The sequence below is a fragment of the Elephas maximus genome, chromosome 8, assembly GCF_024166365.1.
Source record: "Elephas maximus indicus isolate mEleMax1 chromosome 8, mEleMax1 primary haplotype, whole genome shotgun sequence".
NCBI lineage: Eukaryota > Metazoa > Chordata > Mammalia > Proboscidea > Elephantidae > Elephas > Elephas maximus.
The window spans coordinates 80986268-81009738 of record NC_064826.1 but is presented as its reverse complement, the minus strand read 5'-3'; the positions used below and the strand labels follow the sequence as shown (position 1 = coordinate 81009738).

The 23471-nt window shown below is 39.0% G+C and overlaps 1 protein-coding gene and 1 long non-coding RNA gene across 2 annotated transcripts in view; one reads left to right on the top strand and one right to left on the bottom strand.

Moving 5' to 3' along the window:
* Positions 1-16431, top strand: part of MACC1 (MET transcriptional regulator MACC1) — a 118646-nt gene extending 102215 nt beyond the window's left edge. Inside the window, exon 6 of the mRNA XM_049893622.1 lies at positions 16301-16431. The gene's annotated coding sequence lies outside the window, so the exon portion shown is untranslated. The remainder of the gene's footprint in view (positions 1-16300) is intronic.
* On the bottom strand, positions 808-15538 carry LOC126081653 (uncharacterized). The gene is made up of 3 exons (XR_007518421.1): positions 15270-15538; positions 6162-6536; positions 808-2444 (listed from the first exon to the last, which is right to left on the bottom strand). It is a non-coding gene; the product is annotated as an uncharacterized LOC126081653 (long non-coding RNA).
* Positions 16432-23471: the final 7040 nt, after the last annotated feature.

Here is a 23471-nt window from a genome sequence, read left to right as displayed (position 1 = left end):
GGCAGTTGCTATGGATTGAATTATGTCCTTCAAAAATGTGTGTAAACTTGGCTAGGCCATGATTCCCAGTATTATTTGGTTGTCCTCCATTTTATAAACTGATGTGATTATCCTATGGGTTGTAAATCCTAACCTCTATGATGCTAATGAGGTGGGATTAGAGACAGTTATGTTAATGAGACGGGATTAGGGACAGTTATGTTAATGAGACAGGACACAATCTACAGGAATAGGTTGCATCTTAATTCAACCTCTTTTGAGATATAAAACAGAGAATCGAGCAGAGAGGAGAAGGATCTCATACCATCAAGAAAGAAGTTCTGGGAGCACAGCACGTCCTTTGGACCCAGAGTCCCTGTGCTGAGAACCTCCTAGACAAGGCAAAGATTAATGACAAAGTCTTTCTCCCAGAGTTGACAGAGAAAGAAAGCCTTTCCCCCAAGCTGGCACCATGAATTTAGACTTCCAGCCTCCTAAACAGTGAGAGAATAAATTTCTGTTTGCTAAAGCCATTCACTTGTGATATTTCTGTTATAGCAGCACTAGATGACTAAGGCAGCAGTCAAGGTATTACCAGATGCAAATTCCTATAAACCCCTGTGGCAGTGTTCTTGGTGTTCATCTAGTATTTGAGATTAGCACTCTAATCGGTCACTCTAACCTTCAGACTTTCTTATTAATTTTTTTACTTGTAAAATAGGTACCGTACATTCTATTTGGTATGACAGTAGAGTCCTGGAGAAATATCACTTGAGAAGCCACTGAGTTATTAAAATTATTTATAATTGCTTAAAAAAATTTTTTTTTTTTTTTTTTTAAGTTCTAGTCACACAACAACAGATACGGGAAATGAGAAAGTTTATGTCAAAAGGAATAAAATGCCTTGAGGAGTTTCACAGACTAAAGCATGAATAATGCAACAAGTCGGAAGTGCAAAATAATTTGTCCTCAAAGGGAAAGCATTTGCAAGAGAGCTGCTGAAGCAGGTGGGGGACATGTTAGGAGAGTTTGTTGGGTTGTAAGATCTCAAGGGGAAGGAAGGGGAGGAGGTTCCACTGGCATTTCCTGTCAGGACCAAGACTTAGGGTTGGACTGAGAGGAGATATGAGTAAGCATAGGGGATGAAGGCAGGTAGGGACAGGAGTATGGCAGAGGCACATAAGTCTAGGGACTGAATAGGACTGGGATCTGAGAGCATCTGGAATTCTCTACCCTTCCCTCGTGCACCTCACTTATCCTGGATTCTTGAATGATATTTTTTAATAACTTGTAATACTTGATATTGTTTATATCTCTGCTCCAATTTTATTATATCAATTTTTCATCTTTATTTCAAAAGGATACCACCTGCATTATAGGTTACAAAATACATAGTTTAAGACATGCAATAGCAGTTGCCTTATAGGGATTTGTTATTTAAATATGTTTTTCTATTGTAATTAAACCTTATGGCCACACTTTTCATACACCTTAACAATTAAGAAGGGCAATTTATATACCTAAAGACAACACTTTCGCACTGAAAATGAAAACAAAAATATAACATTGAGTGGAGAAGGAAGGTGAAAAAGGGACTATATAATGTGTAACCCCTCATACACATTTTTAATCACAATGGTAATAGTTGAAGAACATGAAAAACATAACTAATGTTGAAAAGAGAATTTGTTACACATATACTTACCACAATAAAAATATATATATATATTATCTATTGTTACATGTGTGCATATATAGTAAAAATATAAAAGACATGAGTACGGAAAATATACATCGGTCACATTCCAATGAGTGGTGGGGCATTAGCCATTTCCATAATATTTTTTAATTTTCTAAGTGGAACATTGAACCACATTTGGCAAAATATTAACATGTGGTTAATCTAGTTATTTTTGCACATGAATGATTGCACAGACATCATTTCCTGTACTTTTCTGTATGTTTGAAATACTCCCTAAGTAAAAATAAATTAAAAGAAATGATCTGGAGAGTGGAGACTCCCTAAATCTTATTGGAGTTGGCCATAGTAAGGAAATCTAGGATAAGGTCCAATTTCCCTTTCTCCTAGTTATGTGATATAAAAACTGGCACAACAGTTTTCTGTAATCTAAGTAAAACAAACATGAAATGATCCGTGATACATGCTACCTGATTAAAGTTCAAGGTTGGGGTTCTACTCTGTTCTACTCTGGCACACATGCATTCACTGTGAGTCAGAATCAACTCGAGGGCAACTAGATTTTTTTACTGGTAACCAGAGGCAAACCAATTAACTTCTCTGGATCCTTATCACTTCACCTATAAAACAAAAGCTGGAAGTTCTTTCTCAGCCTGGGTCTTCTCAGCAGGCAAAGCAGCACAGTCCTTAACAAGACAGGTTCTGAAGTCAGACTGGGGAATACAAGAGCATTTATGGTTCCTGCATTACAGGGTGCCTGTGAAAACTGAACAAAAAAAGTGCAACACTTAGAACAGTGCCTGGCAAATGTAAAAGGGCTCAGTTCAAGTAATATAAGCTATTTTTATTACTGTACTAAAATGCAATATTTCTGGATGCTCAGAAATCTGCTTGGCTATGAAAGCTTAAGATAACAGATGCTTTGCCCTGATTTAACACTTGCAAAGTACTTTCACAGTAATTATTTCTTTGCACTCCAGGACTGAAAAGACATATATGCTCTGGCCTGAGTTTTGAGGAGTTAACAATATAGTTGAGATATAAAAAGTAAAGCCCATGAGATAATGAGTCGGAATCGACTGGACGGCACTGGTTTTTTTTTTTTTTTTCATGAGATAATAATAAAAAAAACAAAAACCTGTTGCCATCAAGTCGATTCTGACTCATAGCGGCCCTGTAGGACGGAGCAGAACCGTCCCATAGAATGTCCAAGAAGTGGCTTGTGGATTCGAACTGCCAACCTTTTGGTTAGCAGCTATAGCTCTTAATGACTACACCACTAGGATTTCTGAGATAATAATAACCCATATAAATCTCTATGCGATCAAGACTTAGGTGGTGAGGTCCTTAGAGTAGATTAGGGAAGAACATACATCAGTGTTGGGTCAAGAATTATTTTATGAATAATGTGGGAATTGAGCTAAAACTTTGTATGGTGTTGGCTTAGTTTCTTCTCAGCCATGGTCCATGCTAATGGATGGAATGGAAAACAAAGTCTTGACAGTTTTCACCAAAAATTAGGGCTCTGGGTTATGGGAAGAATCCAGCTTAATTAATTATTTACAACCTGAGGCATGAATTGATAATTTCTTTCTTAAGCAAGAGTTTACCTGCCAAAATATATTCCTCCATTGAAACTAGGAAATTCATTCCTTTCTAAAGATACTCTTTCCCAACAAGCTTTTTACTTTTTAGTCTTCTCTGCCAGGAATCCCTCTGCATGCTCATTACTGATACCTTGCTCTGTGAGGCAATGCACTTGATCTTGTGCTTCTTATGTTGAACCAGGAAGACCACTCACCCTTCGCAAAAGAAGAACGGCAGCCTTGAACAGAGGCTAACAGCCTCTTCTGCCTAGAATGGTCAGAGAGTAGGCAGCCTCCCTCACAGAGCTAGCCATTAGGTCATGTAAGAATCCTGGTCTGGAAGAGTTTATTCTTAAGAGTCTCTCTAAGAGCTGGCTGTGGCAATGTGGAGAACTGCAACAAGCAGTGTTTTGCAGGTAGGTTTTTTTTAGTTGTAGGCTGGCCTCTGACTCCTGCAAGCTACTGAGTTTATTTTGGCAAATTAATTCTCTGAGACTGTTTCCTTATTTGTAAATTAGGAATAATAATAACCGGATCAACATGTTGTGGTTGAGTCCATTCTGACTCAAAGTGACCATATAGGCCAGAGTATAACTGCCCTATAGGATTTCCAAGGAGGGGCTGGTGGAATAATAATAGACCTACTTTAGTGGATTATTCGTAGGGACCCCTGGTGGTACAGTGGTTAAAGTGCTAGGTGGCTAAAGGTCCATGGTTCGAACCCACCAGCTGCTCTAGGGGAGAAAGATGTGGCAGTCTGCTTCTGTAAAGATTTATAGTCTTAGAAACCCTATGGGGAAGTCGGAACCGACTCCATGGCAGTGGGTTTTAATGGGTTATTCCAAGATTTAAGAAAATAACTCATGTAAAGTACTTAGCAATCAAATAAAGGTCAGTTATGCACGTGGCACATAGAGTTAAATATATCTATATTAATTCCCAGAGTCCCTGGTGGTGAAAACAGTTAACTCACTTGGCTGTTACTTGAAAGGTTGGAGGTTTGAGTTCACCTAGAGGCACCTCAGAAGAAAGGCCTGGCAATCTACTTCTGGGGGAAAAAAAAATCAGCCACTTAAAACTCAATGAGGTGCAGTTCTACTCCGACATACCTGGGGTCGCCATGAGCCAGAGTCAACTTGACCGCAACTGGTAGTGGTATATCAATTCTCATACTCTTGCCCTTTTCTCTTTTTAAATAAATTAAACCATAACCCAAGAACCTGCTGCTGTCCAGTCTATTCCGACTCATAGCAACTGTATAGGGCAGATTAGAACTGCCCCATAGAGTTTCCAAGGAGCGCCTGGCGGATTCCAACTACTGACCTTTTGGTTAGCAGCCATAGCACTTAACCACTAGGCCACCAGGGTTTCCAAATTAAACCATAGCATTTCAAAATATATTTTATCCTCTAGAAAATGTAAAGAAGGAATTTAAATCTCAAATAATTGAAAGTAGAAGCTCAAGACTGTAATTGATCCAGCGAGGGAAGAATGCTATGAGCAGAAGAGAAATCCACAAACTGTTATTTTATACAGACCTTACAGTTTAAATATGTACCGTGTTTGTTTTCCCAGTTCACACTCTAATGCCCGCATTTATTAGCATTTTTGTTTCTTAGAGGATCACAATCTCCCTTTGCTAATAAAAAAAAAAAAAACCCTTGAATATTTCCTCCCAACGTCTAAGTTTTTATTTTGTTGTTCACATTTTTCATATTATTTGGTGTAAAAGGACTTTGAATGAAGAGAATTTTCATTGAGCTGAATCAGGTAATCTCAGAAATGTGATTTAGAAACCAAACTAAGTGTGTTTTCTTTTCATTTCCATACTAATCATTTTGCCCACTTAAACTGGCTTAGTCCTCAAAAACAATCCAAATCTTTAAAATTCTTCCATTCCGTTTTTGTGCTGCCTTTTGTAAGAAAGAAAAATCAAAGGATCCTATTTCTGACTGGAAGGAAGTCACATGCAACTGATACCTGACTTCTGTTTTTTACATCTTGGTCTTTTCTATAGCATCGGTCTGCACTGTTCTCAGGAGAGTCATGGCTAGAAGAATCCCTTTCTAGAGTGGTCTTAAACATGTGCTGGCCTTCAAATTAGTGTTGGCATTTCTGAGACTTAAGTGTTTTCTTCTGTCATCCTTAAACCAGTTGCTGCTGAGCCAGTTACAACTCATGGCAACCCCATGTGTGTCAGAGTAGAACTGTGCTCCATACGGAAATTTTCAATGGCTGATTTTCAGAAGCAGATCACCAGGCCTTTCTTCCAAAATGCCTCTGGATAGACTTGAACCTCCAACCTTTTGGTTAGCAGCTGAGCGTGTTAACTGTTTGCACCACTCAGGGACTCCTCTGCTATCCTTGTTGTTGTTGGGTGCTGTTGAATCGATTGCAGCTCTTAGCTACCCCACGTGACAGAGTAGTACTGCCTCATAGGGTTTTGTAGTTTGCAATCTTTATGGGAGCAGATCACCATGTCTTTCTCCCATGGAGCAGCTGGTGGGTTAGAACTGTCAGTCGTTTAGTTGGCAGCCAAACTATTAACCACTCTGCTGCCAGGGCTCCTCTGTTATCCTTACTTGGTTTAAAAAAACACATAAAATATCTAGACCTCCTCCTGAAATAGTCCTGATGAAATCACATAGGGTTAAGGAGAGTGAGGATAAAATTTTGTAGTCCTTAATGCATTTTTGGTTTTTTTTTTTTTAATGCATTGTTACCAGTTAAGGGGAATAGAAGTGGATTTCACAACAGAGTTTCAATTTTATCAATGCTGTCTATGCTGCATAACTTGTCATCTTAAGAATAGAAAACACTGAAGTTAATCAAGCATTAACAATATAACCAGACATACTAGAAATCATGCCAAATGCCTTAATGTGCATAGTACTTACTTATGAGCTGTAGGTATTTTATCGTGCATCCTAAAATAAAGACCCTGAAATACAGACGTTAAGTAGCTCGTGGTCATACAGCTTGTAAATTTGGTAGGGCTTGGATTCAAATTTGAATTATTGGACCCTAATTCCAGCGTTTTTTTTTTTTTTTTAATTGCAACAGAACCACATTTGGAAAGTGTTCTGGCTAGGATTTGTCCAAGAATGTTGTTGTTGCCAAATGCCATTCGAATTGTGTGAGGAAGACAGTTTTCAGGAAGGGGTCTCCCCACCAGATACAGAAGTTCCATTTTGAACAGCTCTGCCTTGGTTCCAACTTCCTGTGCTTCTCCTGTGCAGTGAGGTTCCCACCTCTTGTTCCACGTCAGATGGCTGTAGGGATTGTTAGAAAAGGCACAGATGGTATTACCTGTTAACTGAGGACCTATTATAAAAAGATTCTTTTCTGAATTTATTACAAATTTCCCAAGCATGTACCAGATATATTTGCTATTTTAATGCTCGATTAGTTTTGAAGAACAGCTTCTTTCTTTTAGAAAGAGAAATGGCAAGTTGTTGCGCAGAAGGTGTATTTTCACTGTATATATTTCATTATATATATTAAAAAAATATATTAAGGGACAGGCAAAATGGTATTTTTTCATTGTGCTCAAAAGAGACCTACAAGAAGAACCTTAAATCACAGAAATGTGTTACGTGGATGCAGGTCACGATGGAGAAATGAAAAAAGCGAGAGTGAACAGGAAATTTTAGAGGAAACTCACTTTTCACAACTACTTGGTAACAGGCAGTGAAATGAAAGGGCTTTTCTAGTTATAGCTCAGAAGGAAGTGTCTGGTGATACCATTCATCCTATAAGGAAGTATCAAGTTAATGGTAAGGGTAAAAGTAACACTTTGTCATTGACAATATTTTCTTCTTTTCTTGTGACACAATGCAAGGCACCCTGTGGACTCCTTTTTAAACCAATGTACATTAATGAAAACAAATGTCTCTTTTCCCAAATCTTACATGGGAACTGTGCAAGGAATGGAATGTTCTTCTTGGCTATCATTTCCTACAATCAAATTAGTTATCATCCATTGTTACGACAGTATGGACTCCAACACATACCAATGCACTTGGGATGTTTTCCATTTCCTGATAGCCTCAATAGCCTTATAAGCAATTATATCATAAGGCAGCTATGCTAAGACTTTAGAATATGCCTTAAATAAACTGTAAGTGCTATTTTATACCAAGACCTGCAATAATCACTCTCTGAATACCCAGAAAAAAATCCAGTGCCGTCGAGTCGATTCTGACTCATAGCGACCCTGTAGGACAGAGTAGAACTGCCCCATATAATAAGTGGATACAACTAAGATTAAAAATCCATAAATGACATATAAACATTTATTTTTCCTTTGAAAAGGTATTACCAAAATTTAATATGATTGGTGTTTTGGAATCTTTCACTAATATAGAACAATTTTGTACTTGTATGTCAATTTCCAAATAAAGTATTACTATATTTCTAGGATTATTCATTTATTCCACACAAGTTGTTTAGGTAACACAAGCCTATTCTTTATTGTTCTTAAACATTTTAACATAATCATCCTAAAATGTTTTATAAAATTTCCTACCAATGTATACTCAGTATACTCTAAACATAATTTGGCTATTTTTGAATGATATAGGTTGTCCTGTATTGCAATGTTTTGTTGAAATTTTTATAATATTCTTGTTTCTTCTTTGCCCTTGGCCAGTTTCTCATCTTTCAACTTTTGGTTCTTGATTGGCTCATCCTTTTTTTTTAAGTTGCTATTTTTAATCTGTTATGAACGTATAAACCAGATAATAGTTGTTGAAGTTAGAATTAAAAGTGGTTTGAGTCCACCCAGAGGCACCTTGGAAGAAAGGCCTGGAGATCTCCTGAAAATTTCAGCCACTGAAAATCCTGTGGTGCACAGTTCTACTCTGATGCACACAAGTTGGAACTGACTCTACCCTAACTGGTTTAAGTTTTCTCAGGGGGTAAGTTAGGGTCTCTCTTTGTGACATTTATTACAGCTTTTTTAGGGACCTATTTAAATTTCAGTCCAGGTTCTAGTCAATATTCTAATGGTTAAAGTTGCCAGGCATGTTCTCTGATTCCTGAACGACAATGAGTAGTTACAGGAGAGGTGGAGGTGCTCAGGCAACATGGACAGAGGTAAGTAAGGCTAGGCGGTAGGAGTCTGGTGTGTAATGAAAACTGCAAGTAGTTCAGCAAGGCAGTAGCACTTTGACTATAATAGAGAAGAAATGTGGGATGTGACAATAGCAATAAGGAATGGGACAATAAACTGGGGCTGAATAACAAAAGTCTCTTACATTTCATGTTAAGGCGCATTAATTTCAACAGTGAGATATGAGATGCTACTGAAATGTTTTAGAAAAGGCAGCATCATGATTAGTCTTGTGTTTTAGGGAGATCACTGTGAAAAATGTTGCTATAAATGACTAAGGACATCATATTTAAATTATATATTACATTCAACTGGCAGCATTTGTTCAAAAGCTGGTGAAAGGGTGTTGTATTGAACATCTCTTTATGATGTGATTTCTCATGTTCATATCTAAAAGAAAAACAAACGAGCTAAAATTCAAATGCTACGATAACATATAGACTACCTCCTGCAAGGGGCACAGAGTCAAGAATCACCTACATTTGGTATGGCCTCTTCAGAGAGTTTTTGGTATCTGGCATATAGCATTGAAGCCTGGAGACAGGTCCAGACAGTGTTTTCCTTTTCGTAAAGCATACTGATTGAGAAAGGATGATAACAGGATGTATGCAGAAAGATGAGTTGAGGGGAAAATGTCACGAAATGCCAATTATCAGTTTTTAAAAATTGTCATTATCATTATCATTCATGTGTAGTAAGTATTATCTGAACTTTTTAAGTGAAAAAAAGAATTGTCCAAAGGGATAGGTGGCTTGCTTAGGACGCATACAGCAAAGATAAAAATGCAAATAGGTGTTCCCTTAAAGTTGTATCAGGATTGGTCCGTAAGAGGTGAGTTGTTCCCTTAGTAGAGGTCAAAGAATGTATTCCTAGGCGTACTAAAGTGTTTCCTCTAAGAAACTGAAAATGGAACTCTGAGAAACATTTTACCATGTTTTAACGAACATAATAATAATAACACTAACAATAACAACTGTAACTATGATGTGATGATGAGGGCTTAGTTTCCCTCGCTGACTTAGCCCCTGTTATGGAAAAATCCTAAGAAGTAAGTTGTAGGAGGAGATAAACATAGAAAGTAGATTCCAAGCATTGATTATTAAGAAGCCATGGTGGCACAGTGGTTAAAAACTCAGCTGCTAACCCAAATGTCAGCAGTTCAAATCCACCAGCCGCACCTTGGAAACCTTGTGGGGCGGTTCTATACTGTCCTATAGGGTGACTATTGCTTGGAATTAACTTGATGGCAATGAGCTTGGTTTTTTGGTTTTAGATAACGTCATTTAATCCAGTCCTTTAATTTTACTGATTAGGAAACTGAAGTCCAGAAGAGTTAAGGGCACTTAGTTGGGGATAGAGTTTCAATTCATCCTTCTTCGCACACTTTAGAATTTAGTACATGTTTCTCACGTGCTGAATGTCCCTTAACATAATTTAATCCTTTGGGGGCTAAGTCCCTAAAATCAATAGGGACAGTGAGAAGGATAAAAAGAGAAGTAATTCAATACCACTGAAATCCATTCTGGGGTTGATTGCTCCCTTGGCTCTGCTGGGCTGCTATGTGGCCACCCTGGGGTAGGTTGATATTAGAACGGAAGCATGTATAGGCTTCTGTCAATCAACTCTGTAACTCCTCTACTACTGGAGTGATAAAATGGCATAGTTAGAATCCCCAGGACTCACAGGCCTCTGCTATATAACTTCTTGCTTGTGTATCTTTTTACATGACTTCAGAATTTGACTTGGTGTCGTTCACTCCAGCTGAATGCCATAGAAGTTTGATCCCTCAGTAATACCAGTGTCCTGTGGCAATGTCCCAGACTTAGCTTCTGGGAGATTGGTGCCAGTAATCTGACACAGAAATATGTATTTTTTTCCCTGTGGATGTATTTTTTATTAGTCTTCTCATTTTCAGCCCAGAATGGGACCTTTCCTTTTGATTTATTATTAAACTATTCCAATACAATAGAATTAGTTTGCTTTATTTCAATAAGTTTATAGTGGTCTCTTTGCATGGCTAGGCAAAATCCTGAGAAAATACCACAATCATTGAAAAGTGTGACTTACATTCTAAAAATTGTAACGATAGTTAAGGGTGTTTAGGATTCTGCTGAAAATGATTCATGGTGGAAAAGTGTGACCATCTAAGGTGTGCATCTGAGAGTAATTCTAATGGATAACCACCACTTAACTAAGAGATAGTATGCTAAGTATTGTAAGCTGTGAAATATAAATACTACACATATTGTGATTTTGAAAACCTAACAGATATTCTTAGGAACATAGTTTTATGTAATGCTTGAATGGCATGTACAGCCCTAGTCTGTTTGAATGAGACCAGGAAAGCTGAATCAGCTTCATTCTAAGCCATGAACATCTGTGACCTTGGAGCAAATCAATGGAATCTATTCATCTTGTCTTTGGGAAATAGAGTTAATTCAAGGAAATTAAGATCTGTTGATCTCTAACCATGTTCCTGGCTCTGGGAATAACATCGATGGTTAACTTTCTTATCTTTCAGTAGCCACCAAGTAACTGGGAGAAAGATTTGAGCACATCGAACCATAAAGCAGAGTTGGTCTATGACCACAACACAAACAAAGCTTTAGTAGGAAATGAATGATGACTAAAGTTTGAAGGAAGCTGGGGGTGGTGGCGATGAAGGTGTCACAGAGGAGATAAAATTTAAGCCGGGTATTTAAGAAAGAGTACCCTTCTCCCTCCTTCTGACAAAATGCTCAAAAATTCTATGAAATTGTCTATCCTTCCTAACTGATCAAACTCTTACAGTTTCCTAATATGTGAATATTACCAACTTCTCTTGGTCGATGATTGATGAACTAAATTGCCTTTCTAAAATGTAATTAGTCTGTCCTGCATGATTTGGGAAGGTTAGAGTTGGGAGGAAAATAGATGTTCTCATTTCTCAAAAGGGGATTTGGGACAAAGAAATACTACTCCATGGAAAACCAGAAGAGAATCAGCACTTCTGTTCCTATGAAGAAAATATTATCTTGCTTGGATAGTTTTGCTTTCAAAACAAACAAACAAAACCAGCAAGTATTTCAATCAGGTTCCTTAAAGGCCTATGTGTTTGCATGCACAGGAAGGGGCATTAGACAGGTTCTGTTTACTTCAGATGCCAGACCAAGTCTAGTGATTTGTTGCCTAGATTTTGGTTGGATAAAGGGAAATATCTAACCATTAACAGTGGCTCAGAATTTGAATGAAGTGTTTTAGAAAATACTGAACTATCAGTTTTTACATGGAAGGATGGTGACTACCCTTTCCAGTAAAGTTAAGCTCGGGGTTGTTAAGGGTAAACATAAAAATTTCCTCAAGAAGCAGTTTTGGAGGGACTAAAATAGTCAAGGCAAGGGGCAAGACAGGTAAGAGAGTTCCGTTCCACTGAGCGGGACTGAGATGACTTTGGCTTAAATATTAAAAATAAAACGAACAGCTCGGCAGGGGAAAAAAAAGAGCAAAGAATGCCATTCCTTTGTGAACTACTTGAGAATTTTGTATCTTTTTTTTTTTTATAAGTTATATAAAGATACAAGTTGAAAAGAAAACTGACAGATCTTTATTTTTTCCTTTCTATTACGGATTAAGAACCATCTGTACAGTCAAAATGCCTGAATAAATACAAAGTGTTCTATCATGCAATAATTGAATTGAGATATATAAGCAGCTAGATGATTACGTCGATTTTTGACAATTACGTTATAAGATGTATTTAAAGTGCGCATTTAAAACCTCAAAAATATGTGTGGGGTGTTGATTAACCTCTTCAGTACTTTAATTATGATTTTGCTTGACCTTGCGTGAGTAACAGTGGCTCAACCTGGAGGCAAGTGGAGAAGCTGAACTCTAATTTCAGCCAGATGGTTCCAAGCATCATTTTTCAGGCCAATGGAAATGCAATGCTGAGTTGGATTTATCTATTAGTAGAGATTTATTTGATATTTACTGGGATTGGATAACTTCTGAGTTTCTTCCTGTCAACCAAGGGGAAAAGAGTACTTGTATCATTTCTAGTAATCTATTCCTGTCAAGGGGAAAAAGGACTTGTAAACACTTGGGATATTATTTCCTGGATTTGTCTTGTGACCGTGAGGATCTGACTCCTTGTTTCTCAACATCGAGCTCTGACAGCATTTGTTTGGCTGTCATCTTTTCTTTTTCTCTCTGAGCTTCAGCAGTAATAGAGTTCACAGCAGAGTAGAAGGGGCTTTTTGGAGTTTCACACCTTTCATTTTTAGATATTTGGTTCTGAGCGAGGCCAAAGGTCCCTGGTATCTTCACCAAAATGAGTCTCTGCTGCCTGGCACACTCCCAATCCTGACATTATATTTTACTGTACTTGGAGAAAGGCTCCAGCCCAAGTGTCCTCAGTTTCCATTAAAAAAAAAAAAAAAACTTTTTTTTTTTTTTTTCTTGATAGAGAAATATGTCTTCACCTTCATTTGATTCTAGGTAGTCATTTTCATTTTTTTTTCTTATCTCCCCTATCCAGGATTGTAACTAACTTTAGAATGGGGTTGTTTTTTTTTTACTTCTTGCTTGGTGTAATGTCCTGCACACAGCTGCCACCCAATGAATACATTGATTGCAAAAAGGAAATGAGATAAGTTGGGTAGGAATTTGATAAGAACATTTTTTTTTTATTTCACTTATTATTATTATTTTCTTTCTCATGGATTACTAGATAAGTCAGTCAGTAAATGTCACAGACATAAAAGGCTTGGTTAAAAAAAAAGACATTTAATTAACTGTTTTGTATTATCTTTAAATAAAAGTCAGAGAAATGTGAGCTCAGTGATAGCATGGTTAGAGAGATTTATAGCTAGTTGAACCATTAGACTTTCAGTTTATTGATCAATGGCTCAATGAAAGGCTATTTTGTGGGGGAGTATGCTGGAATGTCATTTTGGACCTTATCTATTATCATTACACAAGTCAGAACAGCATTCTAAGGACTCGTTTAGGTTATCATAAAAAAATCACAGAGTAATATACCATTAAAATGAAAAATTCAATCGATCTCTTTAAACACACTTTTATATCCTTTTTAATTAAAGGAGTCATTATATAAAGATGCTTTTTCTTTAAGTCAGTGTGAAATTCTTCTCTCTCCTGGATCGTGTGATGAACGTCCTATTTCACAGAGAATTCTGTGAAGATAATTGAACATATGAAAACCTAGTAAAACTGTGGATTCAGTATTCATTAATTTGGGGTGCTACAATAGGTAAGTGATGACCCAGGCTCAACTCTTGGATCTCTGCATGTGGTAGGGTAGCTGGTGGAAGAGAGGACCAGTCAGAGAGGGCTAACATCCTTTCCTTCCTATGTGACACTTCTTTCCTTGTCTCATTCCTGCTAGATAACTAAGTCCAACTATTCTGTAGAAAGGAACTCTTGTGGCACAGTTATTAAGTGTTTGGCTGCTAACCAAACGGTCTGTGTTTTGAACTTACCAGCTGCTCTGCCGGAGAAAGATGTAGCAGTCTGCTTCTGTAAAGATTTACAGCTTTGGAAACCCTATGGAGGAAGTTCTACTCTGTCCTACAGGGTTGCTATGGGTTGGAATTAACTTGATAGTAATGTATTATTATTATTTTTTAATGCTGTAGAAAAACTAATCTATGGTAATACATAACAGAAAAGTTTTATTTCTGAGGAAGATGATGACTGGAAAGGCAGATAAGGTAGTAATATGGGGTGTTGAAAGTGTCCTGTACCTTGATCTGGGTGGTGGATACATGCATTTACATATATTAGGTAAAAAGTAATAGTATCATTGATGTATGTACTGTGCTATATTTTATTCCTCAATAATTTTTTTTAAATAGAAGGATAGCATGATTAAAGGCATTAGGCAGAAATAAAAAAAAGTAGATAAATAGACATTAGACCAGTTTGAATAGCGTGGATAGATTATATATATGGAGTAAGTGGAAAGAATGGAAAATGTAGTTTCATGCTAAGTTCTTGGGAGTCTTAAATGCCATGATCACAAAGCCAAACTTTATTCCTTACATCTGAGGTAACTGCTGGGGATTCTATTCCTAAGCACTTAATCTTGAACCTCACTGGAGTGAACTGATGACAACAGGAGTTGGTTGGGGATCCCCTGGAGAGCAGGCTGTAATTCCTTAGGGGAGGACACTTTCTAATAAGTCATGATTCCTAAGTGAAGGGATCAGAATCATTGACCTCCACTCCTCTCTAGCCAAGAGTAGGTCAAGAGTATCCTTCTAGAGATTTCATGATCTTTGATTGATGGATTGAAATGAGCTATGTCTAGAGGTTCAGAGCTCTGGAGGAGAGAAAGAGAGGAAATGAGAAGAGGCACTTCCTACCCGAGTTCCTTAGCACATGGCAGGAACATTTTAGGGCTATCTAGGAGGCATGACCTTTCTATATAACATGGCTTTCTCGCCTTCTTCTCTAAGAGCTATGGACTTGTTTCTCTAGGGGCCAGTGCATCATGGACACTTAGTAAAAAAAAATTTTTTTTTTTAATGAAGGAAGTAAGAAAAAGTACCCTCTAAAATGATAAACTTCTAGCAAGAGCATTGTTTTTCTTACTGTTAAGATCATTAAAAACTGTGGTCACTGTAAATAAATATATTTTTTCACTAAAATATACCTTCACTGCCAGATGTACCAATAATTTAACAACAGGTTTGTTTTTCTGATGGGCAAGATATATTCTATGAAATATATGTTGAGTAAGATTAATACTGCATCATCACAAGTGCCTCCCATTTTCAGAAATATGAAAATATTAAAAAAAAGATACCTTACATAAGAGGAAATGCATGGGCACAAATTCCCCTCCCTCCATTTCTTGAAGACCTACGTGGCATGCTCACGCCACACTCACCTTTCTTTCTCTCTCATCTCTGATGGCTCCCGGGGTCTGCTGTTGATGTTGATTCCTGTAGACTCTGTGGGAATGTACAGGAGATAAAAATCTGAGGGGGAAAAAAGGTCACCGCACACTTGCTGTGCACAATTTGCAAGAAGTGGAATGTAGTCCCAGATCTTACACCTTATTTAAAACAAAAACAAAGCCCGAAAAAACCCTAAAATTGTGAAAGAAAGAAAAACTTGGAAGTCCCCTCCTCTAAGATCTCATTCTTGGCAAGAAATTCCATGATTATGCTCATTGGCTTGAAAGCTGTGTTTTCCGGCACATGCACTTCCAGTAAAACCTCCCAAAATATAAACAGCCTCCACTTCACCTTACTTGTCCTTATTCCATGTTCCCACTGTGAATTTATCCTTCTCTGTTTGTACTGGAGGCTTGTCTGCTATTTGTTTCCTCAGCTTCTCAGGGCTTTTGTTGTTTGTTCTGAGATTTAATAATTATGTTTGATAGTAATAATATAATGACAATATTATACAACCATATGCAATATATATAATTACAATATGCAAATGTTAAACTGCTTTACAGTTTTCAAAGTGCCTTCATAAATTATTTTATTTGATGTTTGTAGGGCAGCTATTATTACCTTTATTTTAAAGATGAAAAAATGGCATCACATATTGAATAAACAATTTGCCCAAGGTCACACAGTTATTAGATGTTAGCTGAGGAGCTAGGTCTGAGGCATGGCAAAGCTTTGACAAGTGCTGGGGCAAACCCTCCTGCTCTGTCTTATGCTCTTAGCTATTCCTTTCTTTATGATAGGTGTCGTGGATTGAATTGTGTCCCCCCAAAATGTGTGCATCCAATTGGTTAAGCCATGATTCCCAGTATTGTGTGGTTGTCCTCCATTTTGTGATTGTAATTTTATGTTGAGACGATTAGGGTGGGATTGTAATACCACCCTTACTGAGGTCACCTCCCTAATCCAAGATAAAGGTATTTTCCCTGGGGTGTGACCTGTACCACCTTTTATCTCTCAGGAAATAAAAGGAAAGGGAAGCAAGCAGACAATTGGGGACCTCATACCACCAAGAAAGTAGCACTGGGAGCAGAGTGCATCCTTTGGGTCTGGGCTTCCTGTAGCTGAGAAGCTCCTGGACCATGGGAAGATAGAGGACAAGGACCTTCCTCCAGAGCCGACAGAGAAAAAACCTTCCCCGGGAGCTGACACCCTGAATTTGGATTTGAGAATAAACTTCTCTTTGTTAAAGCCATCCACTTGTGGTATTTCTGGTATAGCAGCACTAGATGACTAAGACAATAGGTTTTTACAAGAACCATCTAATTATATTAAATAAATGCTCTGTGGAGTAGGATAAACCCTTTGATCACATTAGGGCCTGACCCATGTAGCATTTTCATGCTCTTCAACACTGAATGCATTCATAATAGAGTAACTTGACAATTGTGGAACTGTTAGAATAAAATTCTGTAAAGGTGGTTGGTGTTTATTTGTGTGCGTGTGTGTGTGTGTGTGTGTGTTTTACTACATAGCTGTCATGGATTGAATCGTGCCCCCTCCCCGCCCCCCCCAATATCTGCCAACTTTGCTAGGTCACGATTCCCAGTATTACCTGGTTGTCTTTCATTTTGTCATCTGATGGGATTTCCCTATGTGTTGTAAATCCTATCACTATAATATAATACAATGGATTAGTAGCAGCCATTTGATGAGCTCTACAAGATTTTTTTTTAGATAGTGTCTTAAGCCAGTCTCTTTTGAGATATAAAAAAGAAAAGGGAGCAGAGAGACAGGAGGATGTTATAACATCAAGAAAGCAGCACCGGGAGCAAAATGTGTCCTTTGGACCTGGGAGAAGCTCCTCAGCCAGGGGAAGATTCATGACAGGGATCTCACTTCACAGCTGACAGAGAGACAAAAGCCTTCCCCTGGAGCTGACCCACTGAATTTGGACTTGTAGCCTACCAGACTGCGAGAGAATGAATTTCTCTTTGTTAAAGCCATCTGCTTGTGGTATTTCTGTTATAGCAGCACTGTATGACTAAGATAGTCACTTACGACCTCACCAGAGACATTAAATGAGGGGAGTAATAATTATTTCAGTAACTGAAGCTGCTGAAGTTGAGTCACCTACAATATCAGAGAAAAGTATTCCTTCACTACATAAAAGCTTATGGAAACTCACTCAATACCTGTTTGATAATATTTTGGTAGTGTTCACTATGTACCAACTAAACAGACAGGCTTATATGTGGAGACACAGTAGGGAATCAGGGAGATAAGTGTCCCCAGGAGCAGATAACCCGGCAATGGAGGAATGAGGCCTTTGTGTGTGATTAAGTAATGGTGTACAATGTTGATTTTCTGGCTCATGTGATAATAATTCTGGGTAGGTACAGAGGAATAACCTTCCTCCTAACGAATAACCCAGTGAGTCTTCCAAACCTTGCAATTCAAAACAACATATATCTTTTAAGGATTCTTCAAAAGAGAATATGTGCCATTTCCTTTTGGCAGCAGCAGGACTACAGATACAGGAAGGAGGATATGAATAGACATTGGATGTTGTACCTCCTGAGCTGGCCTTCTAATTTGCTTACCATTTCTTATATTTCTTTTTTTGTCTTTTTGCTTTATTGTCTGAAAAGATTTCCTAGATTTTTTTGTCCTCCAAACAAACCCCTTTTATTGACTCTTTAATTTCTACTATCATAGTTTAACTCCCAACCATTTTTCCTTTTCTTTTCTATTTAAGCAATCCATTTTTGTTTTGTGGGTGTAGTATCTTCTATCTCTGCATATATTAATGATATCAATGTTTTCTTTTAATTTCCTGGTCTGTTTCTTCCAAGTAGTCTTTTTCCTCCTGATGGATTACCTATATCACAACATTCCACTAAAGGATTCTTGTGATGATTAAAGTCATGTGTCAACTTGGCTAGGCCATTATTCCCAGTATTGTGTAATTGTCCTCCATTTTGTCATCTGAAGGAATTATCTCATTTTATGGTATTGTGCAATTACGTGTTGTAAATTCTAAACCTCTATATGTTAATGAGGCAGGTTCAATGTGGGGTATATCTTGAGTCATGCCTTCAAGTCACAGCCTTGCTCAAGTCAAGCCCGTACTCAAGGCACCACCTTACTCAAGTGAGGGGAGTTTCCTCAAGGATATGGCCTGCATCCAATGTATATGGATGCTTTGGTAAAGGTCTGTCTTGCTCTTGCTCTGGATCCTGCATGTGGCTTGTCATCATCTGACCTTTAGTTCATGGGACTTGAGATAGCAACTTGCCATCTGACCTGCCTGTCCTGGGATTGGCCATCTTCCACAGCCCTGTGAGCCAGCAGTCTGTCATCTGACTTGCTGATTTGGTACTAAGAGTGGTTCTAGAGAAACAAAATTGTAAGAATGAATTTTCTAAACTTGTTATCAAGTCTGGCTGATCTTAAAGGTACTGATAACTTTGCCTCCAGTGGTAAAGAGGGTACTGCTAATCCATGGCATAAGGTAGCAATAGAAATAAGCAAAATATTACTACCAATAGGTCAAATATCTGTGAAAGAAAAGGTACTGGGCAATTGCATATTGGATACTTTTCTACAGTTTCATCAGAATGAGAAGTATAAGGAAGCTAGTTGATTGTCCTACTTTCATTAGACAAAGTGGTAAAAGAAAGAGATGAACTCAGGGCTTCAGACTTATAGCTCAAGTGTTACATAAAAGACCTGAAAGCGGCCCTGAATGAAAGTCTTATTTCTTGTAGTGACAGAGCTAGTGTTGCCTAAATTCAAATCCAGAATCTTATCTTAACAGTGACTGAATTGTAATGTTAATTGAATTCCTGACATCGAATGGTGTCTGAAGTCTAAGTGAGGCCATTAATTAGGAAGAATGGGATCCTGAAAGTTGGGATGTGGGGACATATGGGCAGATAATCAGGAAACCAAGAAAACTGGCCCCTAAATTCTGGTGAATCACTCCTGCCCACTGCACCACCCCTCATATCTGAAGAAATTACTCCATCTTTGCTAAGCCACCATCCCCAGAAATATCATTATTCCTTCCACCCCCCATTTGATGAGATTGACCCAGCTGTGCATGAAGCTGAGGTTTTGCCTGGGGTGGCATCTGAGATGATGCCTGGAGCATTACCTGAGGCAGAACACTTACAAGAAATTGTTGAATGTTCCAGGACCCACCTCCACCACCCATTTTTCTTCTAGACTTATAACCGGGCTTAAGTTCCAGTGAACCCCAAAAGGTGAAGTACAAAGTGTGACCCAGGAGGAGGTATGCTACACTCTAAAAGAACTGATTGACTTTTCTAAAATATGCAGATAGAAACCTGGGAAATATGTATGTGAATGGCTATTAACGGTGTGGGATAACGGTGCAAGGAACATAAGGTTAGATCAGTCTGAGTTTATTGATATGGGCCCAGCAAGCACAGATCCTTCATTCAGTGTTTCAGCTTGAGAGGGTAGAAAAGAATCTAATAGCTTATTTTGTTGGTTTACTGAAGCATGAAAGAAGCAGTGCCCTACATTAAATCAAGCTAAAGTACCAGCCTTGCCTTGGTATACTAGAAGGAGATATCCAAAGGCTCAGGGAAATTTGCATGTTAGAGTGGATTTATCAGATTGGACCCACAGATCCACTAGTGGAGTGCCCAGAGGACACACATTTTACCACAATGGTGAGGAACAAATTTGTGAAGGGAACCCCAGCATCCTTGAATACCGCTGTGAGTGCTATATTGTATATCAGATTTGACAGTGGGAACTTCCCTAACTGAGTTAAGATGCCTATCTACAATGGGACTGATAGAACCCTGTTGTAGTAGGGGCCAAAGGGCAATACTTAATCACCGAAGCCAAGGTGGGCATGGTTACAATAATGGACAGCAGAGTTAAAGCAGTAATTGGAATTGTCTGGGTTGTATGGACTTTTGGTGTCATGGTGTCCCTAGGAGTGAAATAGATGGAAACTCTATTAAATAATTGCTTGATCTGTACAGTGCAAGAGTTCTCGATTAAATGAATGGCAGTCTAACTTGAATCACTAGAATAGAGAGTTATAGCCCCTCAATCAATTCCCAAATTTGAGCCAGTTTACAGACCCACAACCCATTGAATGAAGGGGAGGCCAGGTCCGCTTGAGGAAGGACCTCATTGCATTGCCAAAATGTTATACTGCAAATTTTTCTCCCAGCCTTCCCTAAAGGGATTGACAACCTTTTATGAGAGTGTTCACCAGGGAGAAAGAAATAATCAGACTTTTGGGGGGTTATTGGATGTTGACTCTGAACTTATACTATCTCCAGGAGAACCAAAACATCAATGTGGCCCACCAGGCAGAGTGGGGAGTATGGAGGTCAGGTTATTAAGGAAGTCTTAGCTTAGATCCTTCTTACTGTGGGTCCAATGAGTCCCTGAACTCATCCTGTAGTGATTCCCCCAGTTCCAGAATGCACAGTTGTAATAAACATACTCAGCAACTGGAAGAACCCTCACACTGGATCCCTGACATGTGGGGTAAGGGCTATTATGGTAGCAGAACTTAAGTGGAAACCATTAGAACTGCCTCTGCCTAAGAAAATAGTAAACCAAAAGCAATATTGTATTCCTGGAGGAATTGCACAGATTACTGGCACCATCAAAGGCTTGAAGGATGCAGAGGTGGTGATTCCCATCACATCCCCATTCAACTCACCTATTTGGCTGTGCAAAAAAGAGATGGATTTTGGAGAAGAACAGTAGATTATTGAAAGCTTAACCAGGTGGAGAATTCAATTGCAGCTGCTGTTCCAGATGTGGTTTCATTGCTTGAACAAATTAATACATTTTCTGGTAAGTGATATGCACCTATTGTTCTGGCTAATGCCTTTTATTTCATACCCATTTTGAAGGAATACCAGAAGGAGTGTGCCTTCAGTTGGCCAGGTCAGAAATACACCTTCACTGACATACCTCAGAGGTATATTAACTCTCCAGACATATCTCATAATTTAGCCCGCAAGGAACTTTATCACCCTTCTCTTCCAAAAGATGTCACACTGGTCCATTATGTTGATGACATTATGGTGATTGAACATAGTAAGAAGTAGTGGGGGTCACTCTGGACTTATTGGTAAAATATTTGCATGATAGAGGGTGGGAAATTAACTCGACAAAAATTCAGCCACCTTCCACCTTAGTGATACTTCTAGGGGTCCAGTGCATGTCAAGATAATCCTCCTAAAGTGAAGAATGAGTTATTGCAACTAAAAATGAGGCACAATGCATTGTGGGACTCTTTGGATTTTGGAGGCAACAGATCCCTCATTTGGGTGTGCTACTCTGGCCTATTTATCACTTGACTCAAAAAGCTGCTAGTTTTCAGTGGGGCCTAGAGCAAGAGAAGGCTCTGCAACAGATACAGGCTGCCATGCAAGTTACTCTGCCACTTGAGCTGTAAGATTCAGCTGACCAGTGGTGCTTGAAGTGTCAATACCAGATAGAGATGCTGTTTGGAGTCTTGACAGGTTCCTGTTTGTGAATCACAGGGCTGACCCTTAGAATTTTGGACCAAAACCCTGCCATCTTTTGCAGTTAAATGACTCTCCTTTTGAGAGACAGCTTTTGGCTTTTTACTGGACCTTAGCAGAGACCAAATGCCTAACCGTTGACCACAAAATCACCATGCAGTCTGAGCTGCCCATCATGAACTGGGCATTGTCTGACCCACAGAGTCATAAATTCAGACATGCACGGCAACACTCCATCATTAAATGGAAGTGGTATATACAAGATTTGACCCCAGCAGGACCTGAAGGAACAAGTAAATTTTGCATGAAGAAGTGGCCCAAATGCCCATGGTCTCCACTCTTGTCACAGTACATTCCCCCTCCCAGTGTGTAACTATGATCTCATGGGGATTTCTTTATGATCATTTGACTGAGGAAGACAGAGGTCATGCCTGGTTTACAGATGGTTCTGTGCAACATGCCAGCACCACTCGAAGGTGGACTGTGGGAACAACGTTGCATCCCTTTTCTGGGACCCCCCTGAATGGCAGTGGTGAAAGGAAATTCTCCCAAAGGGCAGAACTTCAAGCTGTGCACCTGGTTGTTCACTTTGCATGGAAGGAGAAATGACCAGATGTGCTGATTGTATACAGATTCATAGACTGTGGCCAATGGTTTGGCTTAATGGTTAGGGATTTGGAACGAACATGATTGGAAAACTGGTGTCAAGGATGTATGGGGAAGAGGTATGGGCCAAAGAAGTAAAGGTATTTGTGTTTCATTTGAATGCTCAGCAAAGAGTGGCCTTGACAGAGGAGGATTTTAATGACCAAGTATATGGATGATGTGATCTGTGGAAACCAGCCTTCCTCTTTCCCCAGCCACTCTTGTCATTGCCCAGTGGTCTCATGAACAAAGTGGCCATGGTGGTAGGGATGGAGATTATGCATGAGCTTAGCAACATAGACTTCTACCTACAAAGGCCAATGTGGCTACAGCCACTGCTGAGTGCCCAATCTGCCAGGAGCAGAGACCAACACTGAGTCCCCAGTATGACGATCAGCCAGCAACTTGGTGGCAGGTTGATTATATCAGACCACTTCCATCATGGAAAGGGCAGAATTTTGTTCTTACTGGAATAGTCACTTACTCTGGATACAGATTTGCCTTCTCTGCACACAATACTTCTGCTCAAACTACCATCTGTGGACTCATAGAATGCCTTACCCACCATGATGATATCCCACACAGCATTGCCTCAAATCAAGGGGCTCACTTCACAGTAAATGAAATGCAGCAATGGGCCCATACTCAAGGAGTTCACTGGTCTTACCATGCCCCCCATCATCCTGAAGTAGTAGGCTTGACAGAACAATGGAATGGCCTTCTAAAGACACAATTACAGTGCCAGCTAGGTGGCAATACCTTGCAGGGTTGGAGCAATGTTCTCCAGGAGGATGTATATGTTCTAAACCAGCATCTAATATATGATTCTGTCTCTCCTACAGCTAGGATTCATGGGTCAAGGAATCAAGAGGTGGACATGGGAGTGGCACCACTCACTGTTACGCCTAGTGGAAATTTTTCCTTCTTGTCCCTGCAACCCTATGCTCTGCAGGTCTAGGGGACTTAATTCTAAAGGGAAAAATGTTACCACTTGAAGGCATGTCACTGATTCCA